Here is a 26,743-nt window from a genome sequence, read left to right on the forward strand (position 1 = left end):
TGTCAGTTCTCAAACGGAAGGCCCCTCTGCTTCTCAACTTCATCCCTACTTATAAGTCGGCTCTTCCAAACGTCCCAAAAAAGAAGAAGAAAAGCCTTTCTCCACCTTCTACCACAAATCCACAAGTCGCATCCACATCTTGGACAGACCAAGGATCAACCTCTGATCCAGCTGAGCAATCGTCAACCTCGGCTCCATACCTAATCCCACCATCTCAGCGACAACGTCGGCGACGAACTGCTTTTTCTTCCGAGATGGGCCGCCAGAAAGCTATTGCAAAAGACCTCTTAGCCAGCATCCCTTCTGACGTTGATGTTCAGCCAACACAAACCCAGCCTCCACCAAAGCAAAAAAGAATGAAAAAGGCTCAGCAAAAGGCAATGGCGACTCAGGTTGAAACTGAGGACACCTTGCCGATCTCTAAATTAGTTGAGAGCGACAAGTCTCAGTCTGCTGCTGGAAAGAGGCGTACTGAGGTCCAACCATCTGAATCCCCAAAATCAAAGAAGCCGAGGTCATCCGCGTCAGCTACCTCGGGGTCTCGAAAACATGATGCCCCCTGGGCCCCCAAAATTACTCTGGAAGATAAGCCAGTTATGGCTAACGATAGCGCTGATGACATTAACGTCGGCGTAGCCCTCAGTACCGCTCTGCTTCTTCCCGGCGATCTCGACCGAAACGCCGAGTTGAGCGAGTATGAAAACTACGCTCTGATGCTTCAACGCTCCATTCAAGTAAGTGTCTTTATCTGGCAACTTTTTCTTTCTGTTTTTTTTTTTTTTTTTTATACTTGTAATTTTTTTCTAACAACTTCTGTTCTGTTTACTTTTAGGCCATCTAGCATGCCCATTCGTTCTCAGTACAATCCTTCAAGAACCGGGAGAGGCTGGCCGAAATGAAGAGGGAGGTCTCCAGTCTTCAAAAGGCCAACAAAGGTTTGCAATAAAAAATGAAAAAGTTTGAAGACCAGGCCGAGGCTGCCATCAAAGCTCAAACCGATGCCGAAGAAAAGACTGAATCTATTGAGGCCATTAAGAAGGTTCTTGAGGCCGAAAAGAGAAAGGCCGAGGAGAAGATGGCCCAAGCCCAAAAGGAACTGCAAGACGCTCTGGCCACAAAAGAGGCTGAAGTCAAGGTAGCCGATGAGAAAGGCTACAACGAGGGGGTGGCCGATGTCACGACGGACTATGAAAAGCAGGTGAAATAGGCATGTAACAGGGGTTTTAACCTTGGCTGGATGCCCTTGCTGAAAAGGCTGGATGTCCCCGAGGACTCCCCCCTTAGGAATACTGATGTCCTTCCTCTGCCATTCCCCCAACTCCGAGCCAATCCGCCGACAATGACTCTGAGTCCGAGGAGGAAGTTTTGGTAAGGAAGTCAAAAGACGTTGCTGGGGCGAAGTCTCTTCCTCAAAATGAGCAAGTCCTAGACTTGACTCAAGATGAGGAGGTTGAGGAAGTCTCCAAGGAAGTTACCACTGAGCAGGCATCGTTGGACGTGCCTCTCGCCGACAAGAGCCTTGATTAGACCCTTCACGAGATTGATGCTGAGCTTGCGGCCGAGAAGGTGGCCGAGATGTCCTCCCAATAGTCTTCCGAGATCCAAACTCAGCCTACTAATGATGCTGAGGAATCTTAGTTTTGATGTCTTTTTCCTTTGTTTTTTACACTTTGTACTTCTTTGTTTTTTTAAGACAATCTAAGCACTTCATATGGCCGACGTGCCTTTTAATGAATACAACTTCCTTCTTTCTTGAATGCTTGTGTGTTTGTCTTCCCTTTATTGCTCTTGTATGACTTTTATACTTTGCATATCTTTAATATATACTTCAATCTTGTGCAAACTTCTCGGGGTGACATACCTCGGTTATACAAACTGATGATTTACTTCGGCAAGTATCCAAGTACCTTTCTTGGCGCGATCTCGGTTTCAACTTGTAAATTTTTCTCAAATTTCAACAAGTGTTAAACATCATTTCGGTTTAACGTCAACTTGTAAATTTTTCTCAAGTTTTAACAAGTGTTAAACATCATTTCGGTTTAACTTCAATTTGTAAACTTTTCTCAAGTTTCAACAAGTGTTAAACATCATTTCGGTTTAACTTCAACTTGTAAACTTTTCTCAAGTTTCAACAAGTGTTAAACATCATTTCTTCTCTCTGCCCCCTAATGTGAACCTAAGTTTCACTTGGGGTCTCATTATGCATGTATTCCAGAAACAACGTTATGTATCTTTATCAGTCACAAATGTAGAAGAATTCTGCTAAAATTTTATTCATTACGTCGGCAAATAACAAGGAAAATCTAACGATAGAAAAACTTCAAATTACAAGTATTCCAGGGTCTTAGTAACTCTTTGTCCTCACTATCTTCAAGCTGATATTCCCCATTGCCCAATACTGAAGTGATTCTGTAGGGTCCTTCCCAGTTTGGGCCAAGCTTGCCCTCTCTGGGATCCTTCTTGTTGCCAACGACTTTTCTCAAGACTAGGTCGCTGACTTGGAACTCCCTTGGGTTGACTCTTTTATTATAAGCTCTGGCAATAGAGATGGCAATTTAAACCCGGCCCGACAGGGACCCGATCCCCCGTCCCGAATTATAATGGTTTTTCTCCGAAAAATATCCCCGTGGGGACGGGGATGGTATTCAAAATTAAATCCCCGATCAGTTTCGGGTTGGGGACGGGGATCAGTGTTCAAGCCCCGGCCCCGAATTTCCCCGAAATAAAATTACTATTTTACCCCTATATACACACATATATATATTATAAACCAACCCTTGTCCGTCACTCATTTACACACTGTATTGAACCTCTCTATTTTACACACTGTATTGATTTTCCTTTATCAATACATAAAATAATCATTTTCCTTTATCTTCCTTTATCAATACATAAAATAATCCGTCCATCACCACCTCTCATCAATACATAAAACCAACACCTCTGTATTGATTTTACAATTGATTTTATCATCCATCACCGCCCCTCATGTCTCTCTCTCTCTCTCTCTAAAACCCTCCACCGATCTCCCTCTCCTATCACCGCGATCTCCCTCCTCTCCCTCCTCCTATCACCGCGACCTCCTCCTCCGAATCACCGCAGTTGCAGTGACACCATCCGATCCGGTGACCTCCTCCTCCGTCGCCTCTTGCGGCCTCCTCCGTCGCCTCTCGCTTCCCCCTCTCTCTGCCATGGCAGATCTGAGAAGATCCTCCTCCGCCACCGTCGATTTCGTCCCTCCACCAAATCTGACTCTATTTTTTTTTTTTTTTTTTGTTGATGATGTTGCTTCCTTGAATCCCTTGATGAAGTTGTTGATGGTTTTTTTTTTTTTTTTAAGATGTTGCTGTTGATGTTTTTGTTCATGAATTTTTTTTTTTTTTTGGATGATGTTGCTGAATGATGTTGTTGATGATGAGTACGGGGATTTTCTGGGGTCAGGGAAATCCGATCCCCGTTGGGGGCGGGGTTGGGGGGAGTGATGAGTTCCCCGTCGGGGATCGGGGCCGGGGACGGAGATTTTTGTAGTTTCGGGGATCGGGGACGGGGAGGGTGATCCCCGGCCCGCCCCGCCCCGTTGCCATTCCTATCTGGCAAGCTGCTGCTGGTAAGCTGCAAGCTGAATTGCAGCACTCTCCCTTCTTTCTTCTAGTAGGTCCAGATCTCGAGCTAAGAGTACATCATTAGTCCCGTTCTCTACTCCCTGGATTCTGATCCCTAGGATGCCGATCTCCAGTGGGATGACAGCTTCTGTGCCATAAGCCATGGCAAAAGGGGATTCCCCTGTTGATCTTCTCGGCGTAGTTCGATATGCCCAGAATACACTTGGTAGTTCTTCCACCTACTTTTCTTTTGCTGCTTGCAGCCTCTTCTTTATCCCATCCAAGATAACTTTGTTGGATGCTTCTACTTGTCCATTACTTTGGGGAAAACTTGGGGTTGAAAAGTAGTTCTTGATCTTGAACTTTGCACAGAAGTTCTTGATTAGCTTGCTGTCAAATTGTGTTCCATTGTCAACAACTATTGCTCTCGGAATGCCAAATTTGGTGATGATGTTTCTCCATAAGAAGTTCTTCACGTCTACATCTCGGATCTTGGCTAGGGGCTCAGCTTCTATCCACTTGGTGAAGTAATCTGTTGCTACCAGCAGGTACTTCCTTTGTCCAGTTGCCCAACGAGATCCATGCCCCATTGGGCAAACGACCAAGGCCTGGATACTGGGTTCAGGTCTGCTACTGGTTGGTGTATCAATGGTGCAAACCTTTGGCATTTTTCACACTTCTTGACATAGGCCTCTGCATCCTTTTGCATGTAGGGCCACCAATACCCTTGGGTAATGGCCCTATGGGCTAGTGATCTGCCCTCGGTGTGGCTTCCACAGATTCCTTCATGTATTTCATATAAAAAATCTTCAACTTGTGATGGGTGTACACACCTTAAAAGGGGTCCAGTGAAAGATCTTCTGTAGAGATGTCCTTTTGCTGTTAGACTGAATCTTGCCGACTTCAATCTGATCTTGTGTGTCTCCTTGTGGTCATCTGGTAGCTTTCTTTCTTTCAAGAATGTAACAATTGCATCCATCCAGCTTGGTCCCATGTCCACACACATTGCTTCACGCTCTGTGGTTAGTGGTTCGATGCTTGGGCCTGACAAGTATTTGACCATTATCGTCCTTGCTTTTCCAGGTTGTATTGCACTGGCCAGATTGGCTAGTGCATCGGCGTAATTGTTATCATCTCGGCTAACTTGATGTAGTCGGCAATTCTGGAACAAAGCTACTAACCTGTTGACTTCCTTTGCATAGGATGACATCCTTTCATCTCGGGCTGCAAATTCGCTCGTTGTCTGGTTAACAATGAGCTGGGAGTCACAGAAGACTATCACTTCATCTGTTTTTACTGCTACTGCCAGCTTTAGTCCTGCTATCAATGCTTCATACTCTGCTTCATTGTTTGAGGCCTTGAACCCCAATCGAATGGACTGTTCTAGTACTTCTCCATCTGGAGATACCAGTACTACTCCTGCCCCTGCTCCTTGCCAGTTGAGCTCACATCGACAAACACTCGAAAGGAGTCGCCGATGTAAATGCTGCAGGGTCTGAGTTTTTCCTCTTTCTTTTGTTCTGTTACATTTGGCTGGACTTCTCCTTGTTTGCTTGGACATCGTTCACCTCGGCTCAACGGAGCTCGATGTACGATGGATTCTAGTGTGAACTCGGCCACAAAGTCGGCCAAAACTTGGCCTTTGATTGCTGTTCTAGGTCTGTACTCCAAGTCATACTGTCCCAAGGCCACTGCCCATTTGGCTATTCTTCCTGTCAGGTCTCCTTGTTGTAGCAAAGACTTCAAGGGGTGTTCAGTTAGCACCACAATTTTATGGGCCTGGAAGTAATGGTTCAGCTTCTTTGAAGCCATTACTAAAGCCAGTGCCAATTTCTCTAAGGGTAGATACCTTATTTCTGCATTGACCAAGGTTTTGCTTACATAGTAAACAACCCTTTGCTCCCTTTTTTCTTCTCGGATTACCACTGCGCTTACTGCGTGTTCTAAGACTGCTAAGTACAAAAACAACTTCTCTCCAAGTTCTGGATTTGAAAGAACTGGAGCTGTGGTCAAATACTTCTCCAGGTCGGCCAGGGCGGCCTCGCATTCTTCTGTCCATAAAAAAATATGTGGCTTTCTTCACTAAGTTGAAGAAAGGTTTGCACTTGTCTGAGCTTCTGCTTATGAACCTATTCAGGGCTGCGGCCCTTCCAATCAACATCTGTACCTGTTTTGCCGACGTCAGGCTCTTCAATTCCAAGATGGCCTTATGAGCTTCTGTCGACGTCGGGCTCTTCATAAAAAAATATGTGGCTTTCTTCACTAAGTTGAAGAAAGGTTTGCACTTGTCTGAGCTTCTGCTTATGAACCTATTCAGGGCTGCGGCCCTTCCAGTCAACATCTGTACCTGTTTTGCCGACGTCGGGCTCTTCAATTCCAAGATGGCCTTATGAGCTTCTGCCGACGTCGGGCTCTTCATAAAAAAATATGTGGCTTTCTTCACTAAGTTGAAGAAAGGTTTGCACTTATCTGAGCTTCTGCTTATGAACCTATTCAGGGCTGCGGCCCTTCCAGTCAACATTTGTACCTGTTTTGCCGACGTCGGGCTCTTCAATTCCAAGATGGCCTTAATCTGACTGGGTTAGCCTCAATGCCCCTTCTAGTCACCAGGTATCCTAAAAACTTACTAGATCCCCCTCCAAATGCACACTTCGCTGCATTGAGTCGGAGCCGATATGTTTTAAGGATGTCAAAGACTGCTTTCAGGTCGGCCAGATGACCTTTAGGTTCCTTTGTCTTCACGACCATGTCATCGATGTAAACTTTCACCGTTCTGCCAATCAGGTGTTTGAACATCTTGGTTACTAGTCTTTGGTAAGTTGCTCCATCGTTTTTCAACCCAAAAGGCATCACTCTGTAGCAGTACAAACCTTTTGGTAATAAATGCAGTCTTCTCCTCATTTGGGAAATACATGGCTATCTGATGATATCCCCTGTAGGCATCCAGGAAGCTCATCTTTCCATGCCCCGAAGTGGCGTCTACCAGCTGGTCAATCTTGGGTAGAGGAAAAATGTCTTTGGGACAGGCCTTGTTCAAGCTGGTAAAGTCCACGCAGACCCTCCATTTACCATTCTTTTTCTTCACCACCACTGTGTTTGATAGCCATGTCGGGTAATTTACCTATCGAATGGCCCTGGCCTCCAGAAGTCTGTCTACTTCCTCTTCCACTGCTTTGACGTGTATCAACATCGGTCTTCTTGCTCGTTGGACCACTGGTTTTACCGACCTATCCACATTCAGTTTATGGAAAGTGACCTCAGGGCCAATGCCAGGCATCTCATAAGGTGTCCAAGCAAACACCTCAATATTTGCTCTCAAAAAATCTTCCAACTCTTTTTCTTCTTCTTTGGCTAAGCCCGAGCCGAGAAGAAAGAAGCATTCTTCATCCCCCTCCTGGACGAGGATTTTCTTCAGTGCTTCTTCACTTTTCTTGGCTGGCTCCTTGCCGACATCCTCTAAGACCTCCACGTCTTCGTCTTCGATCTCTGCCTTCTCTGGTTCTCTTATGCTGCAGGTGGATTTCATTGCTGCCATGGAGCAGTTCTTTGCTTGCAGATGATCTCCTCTAACCTCCTCAATCCCATGCTCTGTTGGGAACCGCAATAGTTGATGCAAAGTTAAGGGAACAACCTTCATTGCATGCAACCATGGTCTTCTCAAAATGATGTTGTAAGGGGAGGGTGTGTCAATTATGGTGAACTCTGTTGTCATCTTCCTGGTGCTTGCCTGCACCTCCAAGCTGGTTGTTCCTAGTGGCGATGTCGGCGTTCCATTGAACCTAACCATTGGGCTATTGGATTGCTCTATATCGTTTGGGTGAAGGCCAAGCTCCTTGTAACATCGGACGTACATGATGTCACAAGAGTTGCCTTGGTCAATCAGGATGCGCCATACCTGGCATTCCCCAACCTGGAGGGATATTACCAAGGCATCATTATACGGGTGCTGCACCATCTCAAGGTCGGCTTCAGAAAAGGACACTACTGGTCCTTGGCACTCCTCTGCCCGATGTCTCTTCTCCCCGACTTGGTAGACATGCTGCAAGTGCTTCACCTTCTGGGTCTCCCCCATGATCTCATTTTCGCTGACATTCGAGTGAATTACATTAATTACCCGAGGTCCTCCTGCTTGAGGTTGCTGTGCTGAGGGAGGTGGAGCTGCTGTCGCTTGAGGCAATCTTGCCTGTTCTTCCCTTGTTCTGGCTTCATCCACAAGGTCTCTTAGATGGCCATGCCTCACCAGGTCTTCCAAGTGTGTTTTCAGGGCTCTGCAGCCCTGAGTCATATGCCCGTTTACATTGTGGTAAGCACAATGCCTGCCAAGGTTTCTTTTCATGAATTCTCCTGGTGCCTTTGCTGGTGTTTTGAAATAGGGTTGATTCCGAATTTGATCCAGGACTTTGTGAGTTGGGATTCGGAACACAGTTGTCACTGCTTATGTAGCCCTCAGTTCTGTCTCCTGCTTGCTTGATCCATTGTTACCTCGGCCTCGCTTCGGCGAGCCGTTTCCCTTCTCTTGCTTTGTCTCTTTAGTCCAAGACGTGTCTTCCTCGGCTCTGGTATACTTCTCGATTCTCGCCATGAGCTCTTCCATACTTTTTGGCAATGTCTTTGCCAAAGATTTTCGCAGTGGACAGTTGTCTTTTAGGCCGTTCTTGAAAGATACGACTGCAACTTCTTGATTATATTCTGGTATTCGGTTGAACACCTCATAGTACCTTTTTGCATAGGCCCTAAGGCCTTCATCCTTACTGATCTTCAGAGCCATTAATGCGTCCACCCTCAATGGCTGCAGCTTGTTTATCACGAACTTGGCCACAAACATCTCGGCCAGGCCTTCCCAAGTCTTCACGCTTCCCTTTGGTAGTTTGTGGAACCAATCTGATGCAATCTCTCCAAAAGATGAGGGGAACACTTTGCAGAACAACGGCTCGTTCCCACTTTACAATGCCATTGAGTTCAAGTATAATCCGACGTGAAAGTTGGGATCTGACTTACCATCGTATATTTGGAACCTTGGCATACTGAATCTCTTCAGCGCCTCAAATTTGTCTAACTCCACTGAGAATGGTGTTCTCGACTTTTCAGGGGAAGTTACCTCGGCATCGGCATTCTGTTGCTTCCTCTTGAGATAATCTCTCAAGTTTTCTTTGCTCCGCCCAGGAGTTCGGCTACCTCCTGACTTCAGTCTTTTCGACATGCTACTCTCAGCTTTATGGTGGGTGTAGACATCACATTTTTGACAGTCCTCAAGACTTGGACGTCATCGTTTGAACACTCGATGATCATCCATGTTCATGTTCCTCTTGAGTTCTCGGAGGTCTCGGATATGCGCCTTGCCTCAAGATCTCTCAACTTATTTGTTTTGTGTTCGGTCATGGACCAAACCCTTGTGTTTTTGCTTCTAAGGGCAGGGAATGGCATGTTGGCCATCCCCACACCTCGCTGGCCATGGCTTGAGGCCACCGGCCCTGTTTTATTGTTACCGGCCAAAGGTATTGGCCATTCGGCATTGCTTTTGGTCGGCCGACCATTGTTTTGGTCAATCGGCTACTTTTTCTAGCCGAGACCTTTTCTTTGCCTTTTTTAAGCATTATGCATACCAGCTGTGCCAGCTGGTAAACACAGACCCTGCCCTCCATACGTGTATGGAGGATTTGCACTCTTGTTTTAAGCTTCTTGAGGAAGCTTGAACCTTTTGAACCCTTGTTTAAGCTTCTTGAGAAAGCTTGAACCTTTTGAACCTTTGTTTTAGCTTCTTGAGGAAGCTTGAATCGTTTGAACCTTTTTAGCTTCTCCAAGAAGCTTGAACCTCTTTAGCTTCTCCAAGAAGCTTGAACCTTTTTTTAGCTTCTCCAAGAAGCTTGAACCTTTTTAGCTTCTTGAAGAAGCTTGAACCTCTTTAGCTTCTCCTAGAAGCTTGAACCCTCTTGTTTCTCTATAAGAGAGGGCCTCCCTCTCCTTTAGAGAGGTTCCAAAAATTTGTTTAAGGCAAGAAGCATATATCTCTCTTTGTCTCTATAATTTAGGCTTAGAAAGTGTTTGTTCTTGGCCTTTAGCACCACACCTCATAGCCATACACCTCCACCATTGACCTAAGGTTCTTTGAGGGTCTTGAGAGGTCTCAAAGAGTTGGTTCTTGGTCCAAGAACCGGCTAGTTTTGCAGCTGTGCATCAAGGGTGAGAACTATCCTCTTTATTCCCCGTTTTTGCACACACTTTTAGCCTATCTTGCATGCTTTTTTGAGCTTAACTTATAACTGATAAAAGTTCTATTTTTGCATGCTTTTGAAGTTTGTTTAAGATCATTTTTGTGTTTGGAGTTGTTTCCCTCCTCTTAGGCCTTGTTTGGCCTCTTTTTTGTGCCTTTTTTGTAAGTTTCGGGACCACCTTGTATTGGCCTTCTCTGGTGGGGATGGTGTTTTGAGGTCCTAAGAAGGAGAGGGCCATCCCCTCTCTTTGTTGTCTTCAATACTTGTCATATTTGCCTCATATGTGAGCACCTTTTTTAAGTTCATGTTGGCCATGTCTTAGCTGGTATTTGTGGTTATTTTTCTGTCATATGCCACTATTTTTGCCTATCTTGGTCATTCCATGCATGGTTTATACACTTGTAGTGTAAATTTTGCAAACTAGTCTTGTATGCCTCATGTTTGAACATGTGTTTCTAGCTTGTTTTTGGGCCATCTTAGTAGATTTTTGGTATAGTTTTAACATGCCTTAGATCTGTTTTTGGTTGGTTTGGTTGGCCCTTGCATGCCTCATACACTTGTAGTGTAAATCACACACACTAGCTTTGTATGCTCCTTGAAGTAGCATCTCATTTTAGCCTATGTTGTGTCCATTTCAGCATGTTCTTGGGCTTATTTTATCATGTCATGCCTTTTCTTAGGTTTGGTTTGGTTAGCCCTTGCATGCTCCATACACTTGCCATGCAATCCCATGAAATAACCTAACATGCGTCATATTGTGACATGTCTTTTTAGCATGCTTTTGGCTTGACTTCAAGAAGATTTTATCCATGTTTTGGTATGCTTGAGGTCTGATTTTGGTTGTCTTGGTCACCCATGACTTGTTTTGCATAGCTTTGGTTCAATCTTGCTTGTAAGCTTTGTGTATTGAGTCATTTAGTATGCATTACTTGGCCTATTTCAATAATGTGGCATCATTTATAGTGTAATTTCAGTCTATGTTTCATGGTCATGCACATGCATTTATCACTCTTTAAATGCGTTTGAGAGTTGTGCTTGTATGCCTCATTTATGGACCATTGCATGAGCTTCATCTTTGTGCGTTCTAAGCCACCATCCCAACATATTTTGCCACTGATTTTGGCCTGCATCAGGTCTGTTTGGGGTTGGTTTCATCATTTGAGCATCGCTTTGCATGTCTATAGTGTATTGCATCTCACTAGCTTCGATGCTTAAGTCTTTAACAATGCATTACATGAGTGTTTGCATGCTTCAGAGTCATTTTTGGAGTCATTTAGTATGCCATTTCAGAGCTGGAATGTATGCCATTGTATGCCATGTTTCATCTTTGCCATGCTCTTGGGGAGTTGCATCTTGTGTTTTAGGCTCGGGGCCATTGCATTGTGCATGTTTGCATGAGTTTCGGTGCCTTGTTTGCTTCATCTTGGCCACTGATTTTGGCATGCTTGAGAGCTACCCATGTTAGTGTAAGTCCATCTCACCATGTTGTTGCATGCTTGTTTCATTTTGCATGTTGTTGCATGCTATACATGTCCACATGTTTAGGTTATATGCCTATTGCATATTGCATGTTAACATGCTCATGTTGCATTAGATTTGTTGCATACTTGAGTTATTTCCATGCTTGCTTGCTTGCCAAGGTTGCATTGCATTGTGCGTGCATCCCTTGCCTCTTGATCAATCATGATAGAGGTTGAGGCCCTTTATGTGTTTTGTGCATTTCATTCCATATCGAGTTGCACACTTAGCTTCTTTGGCCATCATGCATTGAAATGCGTGATTGATGGTCCGAGGGTCGAGGACTACACTCTCTTGAGTCTTAAACATGATAGGGAGGGTGGTTGTGCATACATTGCTTTGAAAATGCATTGCCATGCTCTATTTGCCCTCTGCTGCAGCAAAACAGGATTCTGCAGGAAGAGATGGCCGGTCGGCCATCTTCAATGCCGACCGGCCATGTATTGTTGGCCGAGAGCTCCACTTATGGCCGATGACCATTTTCCAATGGTCGGTGGCCTTTCCTTTTGGCCGGTGACCTTCCATAATGCTCACAAGGTGGTTCAGAAACATCCTTGGGACTTGTACAGTTCTCAGAGGTGCAGAACAATGTAAATAGAGGCAACATGTGGCATGGCAACGGGTTTCCGAGCGAGGCGAATCGAGCATGCATCGTCCCATCATTCCGAGACAGGGCTGCGGCCACCTCCTTTTGTAATTAATTTGTTAATTAATTAGAATTTTGTAATATTTAATTAGCTAAAGTAGTTAATTACTTATTTGGTTTGTATTATTTATTCGGACCCTCCGAGAGAGGGCAATGTTGTAATAAGTGTGCGTGAGTGTGTGCATGTCTTTTAACCCTCACTTCTTTCTCCCTTTTACTTACCTGCTTTCAATGGTTAGTTTTAGGGAACATTTCAATTAGCATACTTATGATAGCATGTTTGCATCATTCATTTGTATTGCATGCACCGGGCTCGGCGCATCATGCTAACTGCATTGTATTTCAATTCCAAGTTGAATACATGTATTGGATTGTCGCACCTCATATGCCATTCTTAGGATAGCCGAGCCTATCTTAGTTGCATTTTGCATGCGTTGCATTAGCCATCTTAACATGAACTAGGATCATGCATGATTACTAACTAGTTTCTTGTTTTGGCTCGGAGTACACTGTAAGTGTTTATGCTTTAGCATCTCGCATGAGTGTGAATGTTAACATGACAGCATGCTTTCCATGAGGCTAATTGCTTAGGTGATATAACTGCCTGAATGTTTGTGGGTGAAGGTTGGATTGCTTGAATTAGGATAATTCATTGAAATCCATGTTTTAGCCTACTTACGAGTAGCAAACTTCAAATCATTTTCCAAACAAACGGATATGCGATACTTTGTTCCAAATTAGGCGATCTAATCTATACTTGTTTTGCTGCGCGCATCACGTAGTAATTCTAGCTAATTAATCGGAATAAGAACGCATGTGTTTTCAAAAACGAGATATCATGTTTAGTAGTGGCCGATCTTTGATCGGGCGAGCGGGGGTGCTCATAGCTGACCTTCCCCAATCGTACCCAAGTTTCCGAGCCGAGGCAACTTTGGTGATGACAGACATGTGGCCTTAGGCAACGAGTCAGGGTTTCCTAAATTTCCCAAAAATAAAACATTTAGGTGGCGACTCTGTATCTGGCAAAGCAGTCCATGCTTGGCACTTCTTTCTAAAAATCTGTTTTTCAAAACGATTTGTCGGATTTGGACTCTTTGGTGATTTATCAATCTCACATCGCACATTGTGAGATCAGATTAAGAACCGTGACAATTTGAGTCCGAACTGTAGTGAGCTCAAATGAACAAAACGGGATTCCCTCCCGGGACGTTCGGGGATGTCTACAGTGGGTCCTTTTCGATCTTTCTCCGTGAGTTGTGTCGAAGCAGAGTGCCTGCCCCTGAACATGCCGATGTTCTTTGGGGTCTGCCTTCTTGGCGCGATGCGTTCTCCGTGATTTTTCTCTCATCTTCTCTCCTCTCCCGACCTCCCTAGAAGGTCGGTGAGAGTGTTTTTCGCTTCTGGTGTGCTGTGGGGCTATTGGGATTGTCTTCTGTCCTCCCTTCTGGGTATTGGCCGCTAGAATTGGCGTGTCCTGCAACGGGTATGGTGGCTGCATGATATTGTTTTGCATCATGAAATTGACGACCGATTGCAGGTCTGCCAATTTGTTTGCCATCTCTTTTACTTCTTCATCTCTCCGCAGGCATCTATCCTTCCATACATGGAGGTCATCCTCATTGTAGTACCCACTTTGATCTGGCTTCTTTGGTATGCCACCATCCTGGCCGACGTCTTTCTTGCTGTGATTCTGGTCACGAGTTTCTGTGTTGTGGTTGTCTCCTTCGACGTCAAGGTCGATAGGTCTATCGCTCCCAGCAGGAGTGTCGTCCCCAATCTTTTCCTTCTGTCCGTCATTGGCCATCCATTCTTCTTTCTTTCCTACAAACGACGCCAAATTGTGTGAGTGATTTTCCGATCACACTACCAACTCAGTATTCAGCTGGAGAGCACTGGCAGAATAGATGGCACCTGTCTGACCTGCAACAGAAAGAGAAGATTCCGACAGTGGTTCGTCCACCCGGGGGCACTCCGACGATCAAGTCAGTATATCTCTCAAAGATAATCAATACTGCTAAACTCACTGTTCAGAATATAAATTGCGTACCTTAGACCCATCAGGGGCGCCTCTCTTTTATAGTTGACTCAATCCTAGTCCCACTAGAAGCCTAGCATCAATGGACTCTTGCTCAGTGCTTATCCTGGACTCTCCAAGAGATAAAGATAAACTTCCTATGAGCTTTATCCTTATCCGTGCTAAAGTCTTTCCTCATTCTTAGGACTCTCATGCCTTATCTGCTTATCTCGGATTCCGATATCTTCGGAGATAACCTCGGCCTTGCCGAGATCACCTCGACATCATGACCTGCACACGTGGCACCTCGGCTGATACGTCGGCGTCACCTTGGCCACGTGTTGGGACTCAGAAAATATATCCCCACAGATATAGTAATTCATCACGAAATATCTAATTTTGTAACTAAAAATATAAGAATAATGATTCATTCCCTTAATTGTGCTCCACTAATTCTACCGTCAATGATGTAGAATTAGGAAGACTAAAGATAAGTGGAAGAGGAGTGTAGGACCGTTTTACATGGGGGTAAGCCATGTCATTAGAGGTGGAATTGAGGGGACAAAATTAGGGGAACGTAGCACCACCCAAAATATAATAATGAAACTTTTAACAAAAAAAATATTTTGTCTCTAAAAAATAATTTTATCCCTATATTTTTATCTCTAAAACATTGATTTGTTGTTGTGGGCCCTATTTGATTCGGCAAATTATATAATATGAATGAGATTATTAATCCATTAGACTAACATTCCATTGTTTAGTTACAATTTTTGTTATTGAGATTAGATTTCGATTGACATTTTATCCAACAAAATTGAAAGAATTTTTTTTAAACCTACAACTAATAATGCAAAATAAATATATAATTGAAATGATATATTTTCATATCTATTGCAAAACAAACGTGGATAAGATATACTTATTTATCTCATTAGTGTAATTGGATAATCAATCATATACTAATCTCTTAAATATTAATTCCCTCATTATTAATCTTACTAATCAAATAGAAAATGTTTTGGACCCACAAACCAACCTAAGTGATGTGTCATAAGTCACATCACTTGAGAATATTGATGAATAGAAGAAAAAATTGCATTTGTTTTATAAAATAAACGGTTTAAGTTTAAACTCAATTGCTATCCTTTAAAAAAAAACAAAATATATTTTGTTCATGTGTTTAATGATATCCGATAAAATTAATTTTTTGTACGACTGATTTTTACTATTGAGTTTACAAGATGAAAGATTCGAATCATTATTGTAAAACCAGAATGAATCTACAAAATAAAATGGGCTTGGCTTCTGTCCAGTTCTTAATCAGACTGGACTGTATTGTTAGGCCCATGGAGGCCCACCACGGGTCCCGTTTTGATAATCTAAACCGTTCAATGTGTAGAACTCGTCGAGTATTATAAGCCTGTAAAAAATCACATTAATCGGATATCGGTAGCTATGTGATCAAATCAGTTTTGTATAAAAAAATGGACGGTGAATAAATTAACGGTTGATAAAAATCTGATTTGATCACATAGTTACCGATATCCGATTAACGTGATTTTTTACAAGCTTATAGTACTCGACGAGTTCTACATATTGAACGGTCCAGATTATCAAAACGGAACCCGTGGTGGGCCTCTACAGGTTCAACCACACGATCCAATCTGACTAAGGACCGGACTGAAGCCGACACCAAATAAAATATAAAAAATATGAAAGATAGTAATATGAAGGAAGTGATTGCCAAGTTATTCCCCCAATTTTATTTCCTGGAACATAACTGGAAAAGTGAAACATCCAAAAAGAGGATGAGTATAATTAACTAAAGCTTAATTCCACACTCCAAATCTGTGGACACTTTTTAAATTAGGCTGGAAAAGTTATGCCTTCAGCAACAATCTGGGAGAATTGTACTAATAAAACAAAAAACATAAAAACAATCGGGAAGGATTGCTTTATTATCTAAGATAGATAATAAAAATTATTCAAGGAGTACTTGTTATGTCATTAATGCTATGTTTGGTTAAGGAATTTGAAGATAAATTTGAAAAGAGAAATGAAAAAAAGTTAGATAAAATGTGAATAAAATATATTTACATTTCACTTAGTATCACATACCTTTTTTCTTTCTCTTTTCAAATTTCCTAACCAAACACAGAATAAATATTAATTTTGGGTTCCAAAATTGGTGAGAGGTTACCACTAATCAAATTTGATTAGCACCGAAAAGACAAGCATTAACCAACAAGCATCAACGCACGAAAACCCTTAAAAAAAAAAAAAAAACAGACGCTTAAATCATTGCACACCCATTAACACAATAAGACCACACCACATAGCAAACCAATACACAGGAATACTTTTCATAAAATATTAATTTCAAATTAAAAAACGATTTAAAGAAGCTTTAAAACTTATTACAATCTAATTGGACGAAATGAAAAATTGTACAGATCTCAAATTTTTTACTAAATGAATGACTAAATATTTTACATAGGTGTGTGGTTCACAAACTTATTGTAATCTAATTGGACGAAATGAAAAATGTTAAAGGTCTCAAATTTTCTACTAAATGAATAACTAAATATCTCATATGAAATATTTAGTTATTTATTTAATAAAAAATTTGATATTTCTAACATTATTCGTATGAAATTCCTTTTAATAGAGAAGACCCCGAATGAATTTTAATTAAAGTGATGGGTAGGTTGTTCTGCAAAAATTTGAGTACAAAACTTTTTTAAAATTAAGTGCGAAGTGCAGGAGGCACGATTTAAGTTAAAGGGTTTTGCTAGAGAGCTCTAATTAGAGCTGCCCTCAAATAGCTCTAATGAGCTGACATCATTAAAAAAAAAAAAAAAACATGAGTGAAAAAAAAACAATTTAATGCCTCTTTAGAGCTCAACTTTTAGAACTCTTACTCATTTTTGTAAATTAAATTCTGTGCAGCATAGGTATGATGTGGGTAGGTCCACATTATTAGAGATTTCGTTGTATAATTCTTTTGATTGGGCCTGGAGGGGTTTATTTCTACGCAGATTGAGCTCATGTCTTAACTTAATTATTTTGGCCCATGTTCAATTATTTAAATATTAGATTCCATTTTGGGCTAATTTAATTTATTTTGGCCCAAATATAATTCGTTACTCATTTTTTCCAAAATTTTGGATTTAAATTTGAAAATAGAAAGGTATGTATACCCTCACTTACATTTTCAAATGGAAAATTATTGAATGTTCGTGGATTATCACGTATTCATATTCTTTATCCAATCATTATTTAATATGTCTCATTATATTTTCTAATTACCCAACACAATATCCACCTTCTTCACTAATTATAATCCTATAGAATACTACGCGTCTATATTCCGAAATTACTGAATAATTATTTTTTTCAAACACACATTCATAGAGAGTGAGTACATGGGGAGCGAGAAGAACCATCTCACGAGGAGGAGGATGTCTACGGTGATGAGCTGAGTAGGTTCCTCTTTGGTGAGGAGGATACTATGGGATAGCGATTTTGCACTCTCTCTGTTTGTATTGACATAAAATATTTTTTATAAAAATATTTTACTAATTTTTTGTTGTTTCGCTAAACAAAAAATATTCTTATATCATTTTTTTAAAAATGACTTACCTTTCGAAATTTCGTAAGTTAATTTTTACAAAGTTGACTCTCACTCACTATATTTTCAACACATTTAGTTTTTTTCAAATACAGATAACTTAGCTCACTAAAAAATTATAAATAATACTTTATTGAATCAAAATTTCTATTGTAAATGATAAAATATTTTTGTTTCAAGTGTCAACTAAATACCGAAAAATAAAAACAAAAACAATTACATTGAAACAAATGAAACCTAGACACATGATTGTAACAACCACTTGGGGATCCTTCAGGAAGTTTATTTTGTGGTAGTTACCATGCTTTTGCTTGGGTCCAGTTGCTATTATTTTGACAGTGTAGCATTGTCAAGTGTCTTGTCTTTATTGGTGAATTTGCATCAACGACTATCATTTCTTTAAGCAATTTGGTTCGTAACTTATTCATAACACTGGACGAGAGGAAAGCTTATGAACACTTAGCCTGTTTGATTCCAAGATATAAAAGGTGAGATAAGATATTATATCTTGTGGGGTTTACATATTTTATGTTTATAATTTTTTTCAAAGAGAATATAATATCCATGGGATTGTATATCCCCAAAAAGTAGAGGATATACAATACCACCCCCCATTATATCATATCTCCTTGGTTGGGATATGATTTAAAAAGTCTAATTTATCCTTTTGTCTATCTAACATAATATAATTTAATATATTTTTTGAATTTAATATAATATAAATATTATTGAATTTAATATAATATAATATAATATTATTTAATTTAATATAATATAATATTATTTAATACAAATTTTGAATTTAATATAATATAATTATTGAATTTAATATAATATAATATTATTGAATTTAATTCAATATAAATATTATTGAATTTAATATAATATAATATAATATAATATTATTTAATATAATATAATATAATATAATATAATTTAATTTAATACAAATTTTGAATTTAATATAATATAATATTATTAAATTTAATTTAATATAATATAATTTAACATAAATTTTGAATATAATATAATATAATATTATTTAATTTAATTTAATATAATATAATATTATGAGGACAATCTTAGAAATTACTTGTTTATATCCTACAATATATTTTGTAAAACAAGTATGGATAATATATATCCAATCTTATATATCAAGTCAACAAATATGAATTGAGGGATATATTATTCAATACCTATATCCTATTCATTATATATTCTGACTAAATCTCACATCATATTATATCTTCCATTTTATATGCAGTGAAACAAACAGTGCCTTAGATTGAATCTTGGAGTTGCAGCACTCCGTCTGTATCTTCACGGGGGGAGAAATCACATTTTGACAACAGTAACTGCATGCCTTTCAGTCTCACGGAGTCACGGCCATATTTTGTTACTTCACTTTTTTGTACTATTGCATGTTTTCTCGTAAGCTTGCTTCATCATTTGTAGTTGTATCGCATGTACATTTCTTTGTATTAAATTATTATTTGTTCGTCTAATATGCACTTATTTGTAGTCAATGATACATTCATAATTAATCTCATCTATACCTTTCAAATTAAACCTTTTTCTATGTATTTGTTTTTTAGAAATGTATTGTTGCTCAATAAAAATTCTAACATTACAAAAAATAACTGTCTATATATGCATGTGTATATATATGTGAATGGATAGAATTACAAGAGGCATATTTTGGTAATTTAATGAACAACTCAAGGAAAAATTAGATTAGAAAGAGATTGCAATTATGCACATATGGTTAAATCATTAGGTCACTTCAAAACATAGTTTCACCATTGATTTGAGTGTGTTATTTGGTTGCAATTTTCAAATCATAATTCTACATTCATTTCTCAAAACTCATTTCAAACTATAATAATTACTCTTCAAAACTCATAACCAAACACACAACTCAAAATTCTTTTCAAAATACAAAAACAACTTAATTTTTATTTTAAATATTTTTTTTTATTTTAAATATTTTATTTTATTTTATAGGAATATTTTTAATATTTTAATTTTCATAAAAATATTTTTATGTTTTAATTTTAATAATTTGATATTTTAATTTTTAATATTTTGATTTTCGGAATATTTTTAATATTTTAATTTTCTAAAATTTTTTAATATTTGTAATGTTTATACAGGCTTAAAAAATGAATTTACAGAAAAATTAATTGACATTAAATAATTGAAATAGAAGTTATTTGAAAAAAAAAATTATTCAAAAAAATTACTTAAAAACAATTAATTGAAAAAAAATCATTTTTTTTATTTGAGTATTTTAAAAATAGTTTGGTTATGACTGTTGATAAAAAATATGGATATCGAGTTATGAGTTGTATGTTTGATTATCAATTATAAGTTGAATTAAGTTTTGAAAACTATTTTGAAAATTCGTCACCAAACAAATTTTCTTATTTCATATGTCACATCAAACTTTCAAAACTCAATTCTACATACAATTCAAAACTCAATTCAATATTCTATTCAAAAATCATAACCAAACAAATGTTCTACACTCAAATCATAATTTTATAACTTACAAACTCAAAATATAACTCATATTCTAAAATCATATTTATAAAATTCTACCAAACACAACCTTAAATTTTTAAAAACCCAATAAAATAATGTCTTATTTTGATATTTATCTCAAGTTTCACCGAGCAGCTATGGAAATAGGGCTGAGCAAGCAATCCGTGAAATCCGTAATCCGATCCAGTCCAGTCCAATCCGATAGGTTTGGATTGATTTTTTGAATCCGCGGTTCGATTCCGGATTGAAGAATTAAAAATCCGTAGTCTACGGATTGGTTCCGGATTGAATCTCACGGTTCCGGATTGGAACCGATCCGAACCGTATACAAATAGTCTATATTTTTATTATACATCCTCCCTTATAGTATCTTCTCTTAATTCTATATAAAATCTAAACTCAAACCTAAAACCGTATAATATCTTCTTTTATTACTCTTGTTTGTTGGTTTTTAGTTTTAATTTGTAATGGTTTAAATACTTATAGTGAAACCAATTTTCTTATGGTTGTTTAAATTTTAGAACAGTATGTCGCTATTATAGAAAAATATGTTGCTATTGTGGAACTAATATAGCGCTATGTTTATATTTTTATAAAATTAAAGTGTTATAAATATATTTTTGTTATTTAATTATGTGAATCCGTGGTCCTAAACCGATCCAATCCGTATTTAAATGGATTGGTTCGGATTGGTTCCATGATTTAAACGGATTGGATTGGTTCCAATATTTTAGGAACTGTAGAAAACGGATTGGTCCTGATTTTATTCCAATCCGATCCAATCCGGACCATGCTCACCCCTATATGGAAACATGAATGGAGTAGAGGCGTTGATCTTGCACGCCAACCAAAACAAAAATAATCATGTTAACAGTCGTTCATATTAATTGCTTTCTGTGCTTTTTTTTTCATTTATATTTCGTTTGCAAACATGTTATTTTAATAATTTTTTTATTTTTAGTTAAAATATAAAATAAAAAAATTAAATATATTTAGAATTTTTTTTTTAATTTTTATGAAAAATATGTAAAAAGTAAAGAGAAAATAATTTTTTTTTTTATCTTTTTTATATAATTTGATGACTTTTTAATTTTTTTATTAATTTTTTGATTTTTAAATTAAAACGAAAAGTTGCCAGACAAGGGTTTAACTAAACTTTGAACTTTGAAGATCTCCTATCTCTCATGTAAACACCACCTACGGCATCTGCTCCTTTTGCTGCTCATTCACAAATCCCGCGTCTTTTATAGTGTGTTTGATTGGAAAATTTGAGAAGAGATTTGGAGAGAGAAAGTAAAAAAGTATGTAAAATTAGGTGAAATGTAAATATATTTTTTCACATTTCACTTAATTTTTTCTTTTACCTTTTCAAAACCCTTTTCAAATTCCCCAACCAAATACAGCGTTAGTAACTGCCTACTGCTAAGGTTTCTTATTATTTCTATCATGTAATATCAACGTCTTACTTGGTGTGAACATTGTTACAATATTAAAAATTTTATGAACCCTATCTATTCATTTTTTTTATAGACCTAAATTAGATATTGTTTTGACGACTTTATATAGAATTTTTATAAAGAATAATGTGCTTTATTTCCAATTTTTAAAAAAAAACGTCTACCGTTATTTTGATCATTTTAAGTAAATCATTACGCATCATTTTATTTTATTTTATTTTTTATTTTATTTTATTTTTTTTTTTTTAACTTTCCTTATCATAAATGGAAGATTAGTCCCAGGAAAATGCTAGAGATCCTAAATTTTCTACCAAATAAATTACCAAATATTTCACATGGGTGTGGGGCCCACAAAATTGCGGACCCCACACCCATGTGAGACATTTGGTCATTTGTTTGGTAGAAAATTTGGTGTCCTTAGCATTACTCTTAGTCCCAAGATAAGGAAACTTTTAAAAGTTACGCATGACCTAAAAAAAGCAACAAAAGACAACGTATTGTAATTTTCTAGTTTCGGCACCTCTACCATTATTTTTTTTCCTTATTTTTTTTTTTTCAGTTACGAGAAGATGCATTCATATCCTCTATAAATACCTCTCAACTAATTCAAAACCTCTTCGACTCCTAAACTCATCTCTCTCTCTCCTCCATGATGAAATCTCTTCCAGTTCTCACATTTCTCTTCACCATCTTCTTTTTCCATCAATCATCATCATCATCATCAACTCTTCCAATCACATATAATGTATTGAATTTGGGAGCCAAGCTCGACGGCTAGACCGACTCAACCAAGTCCTTCCTGAGTGCATGGGCTTTAGCCTGTGGTTCGGCACAGCCAGCCACAATTTACGTGCCGCCAGGAAGGTACTTGATTGGAAGACCAGCAAACTTTGGAGGACGATGCACAAACAATGCTATAACTATTCGTATTGATGGCATGCTCGTCGCTCCGTCCAATTACAATGTTTTAGGAAATGCCGATCTCTGGCTTCTGTTTGAGGGAGTCAATGGAGTTTCTATAGTTGGTGGAGTGCTTGATGGACAGGGGGCTTCCCTTTGGGCTTGTAAGGTGTTAGTATATTATTATATGTTAGTGTTTAGCTTTAATAATTAGTGTCCCCTTGCTTTATGCTTTCTGCTTTCGGTGCCTCAATTGGCATCCTATGTTGTCTTCTCCTCTCTATAAAGAGAGTGTACATCTCTTTGTAAAAATACACAAAAATACATAGAAATACAGAGTTATTCATTTGCTCTCTCTCCCTCTTTTTATCAAACTATTGTTATATGGTATCAGAGCTAGGTTAACAACCTAGTCATTCTGCTTCACCGGCGGGCGGCAGTCTCGCCTTGGCCGCCCGCCGGACCTCTACACATACCTTCACTCTGCTGCCACAAATTCCATAACTGAACTGAACTCTTGTCTCTCTGAGGGAATAATCAACACCTTCACACCAGTGAGGCCGTGGATATGGATCACAGGTTCGTCTATGTTGTAGCTTTTATCTGCATTGTCGTCGCCAGCGTTGGAGGTCAATCTCCGGCCACACCTCCTGTGGTGTCCACTCCGCCGGTTTCAGCTCCACTACCAGCCACTCCACCTCCGGCTACTCTATCACCAGCTACTCCGGCCGGCAACATTGCCTTCGCTGCCCGTTGGAGTTTTCAATACATACCACAAACACATACCAGAAACTCTTCTTCCTTGGCATTTTTTCTTCTCACGATGCTCATAGAATGCATACCCACCAGATTCAACTGCAGCCTCAGCTACTATCTCTTCCTCTATCTTATGCTTGTGGGCATGCTCAGGGTCTTTCTTTGACTGATGCTTCTTATACAAGGCAAAAGTGCCAGCAGCTACAGCACCAAGCTCACCACGCTGCTCACGGTCGTCAGCTCCAAGATCGGCGACCTCCACTTCTGCCACCGACACGGCGTCACCCACCGTGGGTGATAGCAACATACCAAACAGCTTTTGCAGCTGGTTACCTTACCCCACTGGATTTCACCGTAGAATCGACTCCGACGTCGTCGAGTGGCAGAGCTTCGTCCCAGAACTTGGAGGTGGATTATGGCCGCGTCTACACAGTCGTCATAGTCAACTGCACCTTCCCTTCCTCCGTCTGCCACGGCGACTCCGGCAGACAATTACTCCTCCACGCCTCCACCAACGGCGACGGAGATCGAAACTCCAACGTCGCTACCACCATTGAAGCATTATCCGACTCACCCTGGAAGCTTAAACCCATCTCTCTGGTGTACCGAAGGAATCAAGTCTGGTTCTAGAGAAGAGAGAGAGAGATACATGCTCTCTAGTGGCTGGCCCCAGTTCAAATAATGAACCATAAAACCAAAACCATGTGCTGGTTCCACCCACATTATTTCACACTTTTCTTTTATTTTAATATATATATATATATGTATTTTTTATAATAATATATTTCCCCTATCCCTACCATTATGTCCACTTTTCAACGCATCATTATTATTTTCAACTCACGGCTTCAGTAACCCGCAGTCTGATCCCACTACTCCTACTTTTATTTTATTTTTTCTATCTTTCTTTTTTCATCAATATTTCATTATTATACAACTCAGTTAGTGAGCATCACCCTTTTTTCATTATCTTATTGTTTTTTTTTTTATATTCCACAAAAAAAAAAAAAAAAACCTTTCTACCATTTTTATTATTATTATTTTTTTTTATAACATCTCCACTCTGTGTTGAGCCGCTCTGCTCCACTTTATCAATTCCTTTGTTTCAACCTCCAATAGGCTTCTATCTTCAAACCTATTTGAGTTTGAGGGGGATATTATACATATATCATGGTGAGCATGTCTATACACCATGCGAACCACCCAGTCATGGTGAGCATGGCTATATACCATGCGAACCACCCAAGCCATCCTATGGCGCACTCTTTAAGTTGCCCCTTGGTGCACCATACAGTGTCTGCTACAACGGTCCGGCATGACCCCGTAAATTGTCCTGACATTGATTCCGGTTAGCATCTACATCGGTCTGGCATGACCCCGTAAACTGTCCCGACATTGATTCCGGTTAGCATCTACATCGGTCCGACATGACCCCGTAAACTGTCCCGATATTGATTCCGGTTAGCTTCTATATCGGTCCGGCATGACCTCGTAAACTGTCTCGACATTGATTCTGGTTAGCTCCTACAACGGTCCGACATGACCCCGTAAATTGTCTTGACATTGATTTCGGTTAGCTTCTACATCGGTCCGGCATGACCTCATAAACTGTCCAGACATTATCTGCTACAACGGTCCGACACGACCATACAGTGTCTTCTCCAACGGTGTGACACGACCATACCGTGTCTTCAACAACGATTTGACACAACCATACAGTGTCTCCTATCCTATTTTATTTTATTTATCAGTTTACTTTCCTGTTTTGTTACTCTCTCCAAACTCAAGTTGGTTAGTACCTATCCTCCTTGAGTTTGAGGGAGACTGTTAGTATATTATTATATGTTAGTGTTTAGCTTTAATAATTAGTGTCCCCTTGCTTTATGCTTTCTGCTTTCGGTGTCTCAATTAGCATCCTATGTTGTCTTCTCCTCTCTATAAAGAGATTGTAAATACACAAAAATACATAGAAATACAGAGTTATTCATTTGCTCTCTCTCCCTTTCTGGCAAGACTTGCCCCGATGGAGCCACGGTAGGCGAAGAGTACATTTGGGAATTGATAGTTTTAGTTAATTTTCAATTTTTATAAAAAAATATGCACAAAATAAGAAGAATAGATTGACTTTATTTTAGTCAATTACCAAACATGCTTAGTCTCGTTTGGAAATATTATTTTAATAATTTTTAATTTTGTAAGAAAAAATATATTTTTTGATTTTATTCAAAAAGAGATATATAAAAAATAGAGAGAATAGTATAATAATTTATAATTTTTTTTTAATTTTTTAACTAAAATATTTAATCACGAACGAGACGGTAGATAACAAAACTTTCCATATCTTATGAGATATGACTACACCGAACATATTGGGGTACAAGTATCGACTACTTAACCCATCCATGGTATGCCAAATGGTTTTGGGTATGACTTGGGTACGGGAATAGTGCAGCTCGAGTATGAAATGAGTATATTTCAAGTGTTTCATGGGAATTGGGACATAAAGGTGAATTTCATCACCAAGGCATCATCCTAGTTGATAAGAAAATATGTTTTTCTCCTTATTGACGAGGATTTGAATCCTTTTCTACTTAAGTGAAAGTCTAATGATTTAAGTAGATCAGCTAGCAATTTGACTTGTAAGGATGGATTCTAAGGATCCTGCCTTGGAAGTGTTTTGGGTATATATATGAATAAAAAAAATAAATTTCTTTTAAATTTCGAGGTACTTGAATAATTATAATGTGCTTATTTTTAAAAACTTAAAAAATATATGAGTCTCTGTAATTAAAAAAAATAAAAATAAAAAATTGATTCATCTCTTCATTTTACATTCTCAAATGTGGAATTAGAATATTAAAGACGAAAGAAGGGAGAGTGTGAGACCACTTCATATAGGTGAGTCACATCATTGTGAGTGAAATTTGGGACCATAATTAGGGAATGTAATGGGACTCTTATATGTTATATATTACTATAAATTATAAAAATATTTTTTTATGAACATATTAAATCTTACTTGAAAAATTTGTTTGGTTTAGTTTTTGAATCATGATTTGAGTTTTGAGTTTTTGAAAAAATAAAATTAATTTGATTATGAGTTTTGAAAAGAATTTTGAGTTATATTTTGAAATTTTTTAGATTTATTTTTTTAAATATTTAAAAATTTTCTTAATTATATTTTTTAGGGTAAATATTTAAAATTTTTTTGAATGTTATTTATTTATTTTTTAAATATTTAATTTTTTTTAATTTTTAAAAATTTTGAATCACCTATATATCTAAATCATAAACAAATTATTTGACCAATACTAAAAAATAATAAAATATTTTATTCGATAAAATAAAAAATAATTTTCTCTAAAAATAAAAAAATTCAAAAAAAATAAAAAGTAATTTTAAAGAACAAATTTTTTTTTTGAAATTTTTTTTTTAAATAAAGTTTTGAAAAAAGTTT

General features: G+C 38.4%; 1 pseudogene; it reads left to right on the top strand.

Annotated features, from left to right (window-relative positions):
- Positions 1–254: 254 nt before the first annotated feature.
- The window catches only part of LOC114293167 (polygalacturonase-like), a 34,067-nt pseudogene continuing 7,578 nt past the window's right edge, over positions 255–26,743 (top strand).

Source organism: Camellia sinensis, chromosome 6 (genome assembly GCF_055761805.1).
Source record: "Camellia sinensis isolate YWXY chromosome 6, ASM5576180v1, whole genome shotgun sequence".
NCBI lineage: Eukaryota > Viridiplantae > Streptophyta > Magnoliopsida > Ericales > Theaceae > Camellia > Camellia sinensis.